Source organism: Priapulus caudatus, unplaced genomic scaffold, assembly GCF_000485595.1.
Source record: "Priapulus caudatus unplaced genomic scaffold, Priapulus_caudatus-5.0.1 Scaffold49, whole genome shotgun sequence".
In the NCBI taxonomy this organism is placed as follows: domain Eukaryota; kingdom Metazoa; phylum Priapulida; class Priapulimorpha; order Priapulimorphida; family Priapulidae; genus Priapulus; species Priapulus caudatus.
In genome coordinates, this window is record NW_014577110.1 from 380846 (window position 1) to 382994 (window position 2149).

At 45.1% G+C, this 2149-nt stretch overlaps 1 protein-coding gene across 1 annotated transcript in view; it reads left to right on the forward strand.

Annotated features, from left to right (window-relative positions):
* Positions 1–2149, forward strand: part of LOC106820820 (cardioacceleratory peptide receptor-like) — a 63054-nt gene that overhangs the window by 49467 nt on the left and 11438 nt on the right.

Sequence of the window (2149 nt, forward strand, 5' to 3'; positions counted from 1 at the left end):
GTCACCACCGACATATGCCGCAACCTCAGGTACGTACGTGTGTCAGCCACCGACAATCTGCTGCGACGCGATTAGTGGATGAAGTCGGCGCGCTATGCACTTGCGCTGGATTTTGCGTTTTATAGCGACAAACGATGTAGATTTTTGGATATCCATCACGATTTCAGCAGCAAAGCGTCGGCGGAATCGCTCTGCGAAAATGTCGCGTGCATGTCAACGGAGATTCTAAACACAGTTGGTCGGAAAAGATGACTCACGTTCAGACACGGAGAGAAAGAGACAGCGCGCATGTTTCTGAGAGAGAGAGAGAGAGAGAGAGAGAGAGAGAGAGAGAGAGGGGTAGGGGGAGAGATAGAGATAAAGAAAGAAAGTAAGGGAGAGAGAGAGAGAGGGTTAGCGGAGCAGAAGAGAGAAAGTGAAAGTGAGAGAGCGAATAGAGAGAATGGGACAGGAAAGAAGGCCGAATAAAAGAGTAAACAGAATTAGAAGAGTTGGGTGGGAATTTTAAATGTATAGTCACTATGCTAGTATGCGGGAAATAGTATCTAGGTGTAACGTTTCACAGGTATTATATTAGAGAGAAATTATACTTGTAATTTTTTATTATACTTATAATTATTTATATTACTGAGAAATTAATCGTCGGCAGTAGTTTAATATTATTTCAGCAACTTATATTGAATTTTTAACTTTGGTTTGCAATTTCGTGAATTCGCATGAATAGTTTATTAGAGATAGACATGTGATGTCGGCATAGCCACAATATGATACACGAGACCCAAGATATCAATATTATCAAGAGGGTAACAATATTATGCAACAAGGGTTAATGAGGCGTTTGCGATTTATTGGTTTATGTAATCACTGCAATGAATGTGGTTTCCATGGGAAGACATCGATGGTAGGGTTCGAGTGCTGCATGACTGTGATGTTCTTGCATGGGTTGATATACTTACTATGTTGCTGTGTCTAGTGACGCTCTCACAGCCACACGCACTCGCATAAACACACACGCACACACATGCAAACTCGCATGCACGCACGCACGCACGCACGTACACAAGAGACCGCATGCACAAAAACCGTGCGCACACACACACGTATACGCACACAAAGCACACATACAGGAGTGCACGCGAGCAGTATACCCAATATCCAGACTCTTTCATGTGTTCTTTAATAAAACGAGTGAGCTGCTGTTGTCGCATATATTAGTTAGCGTCGGTGTTAGACATAGCCTGTGATGAGATAGCGCGCTGCATATCGAGCCTCTCTGGCTCTTCCTATCTTACGCTTTCCTTTACACAGCGTATGCTTGGGAACTTTGCGGGGCACGCACACCGCCGGACGACCGTCAGCGGTGAACGAGATAGAATCCCGATTCACTCCCTCTGAACGGTCGAAATATGTCGTCCACCAAAGTTAGAAATACTCAGAAAACGGAGCGATGCCTCGGAAAGGTTGTAACCCGTGTACGTTAGTCGATTATGTATACGATTGCCTATACGTTCTGCTACGCACGTCCACGCGGCAAGTTTATGGGTGGTATCGATATTCAGATTCGGTGGCGTGATTACCGTTGCTAAGTGTGCTGTAATCTCATCACGCACTCATCCCCAGCTCCCAAATAAGACACGGCGATATACTCAGCAGAATAGACTACTGAAATTCTAGCCTTGGCCCGGCTCTCACAACTCCTCTCACAGATCCCTCCCTACCCGTCCGCTTGTCATCGACTACATAAATCGGCCTTTCTAGAACTTAATGATATTAAGGTGCTTCAACATAAACCCGGCCTCGCTCTAAATGTACATGCCAGCACTAAGCGAACTAAATCTTGGCAACTGGTAATATGCTACAGAGTCAGATGCACCTATATACTATATACTATTGCAATCGTCTACAATTTAACTATCATGCGAGAGTAGTATAGTTTAGCGATTGAATATTATATAATATATAATATACTGCTGTCGCTGGGCGCACAGCGAATATCGATGCTGTTATCCACATAATTAGATGATGCGCGCGTACGTGCGTATATAGTGGCGTGCACGTATAGGTGCGCACTCATGCAAAGTTGCGTGCGCGTGGGCGAAGCGTATGCGTGCGTGCGTTGGCGAGTGCAAGGGTGTTTCGTGCGCAGGTT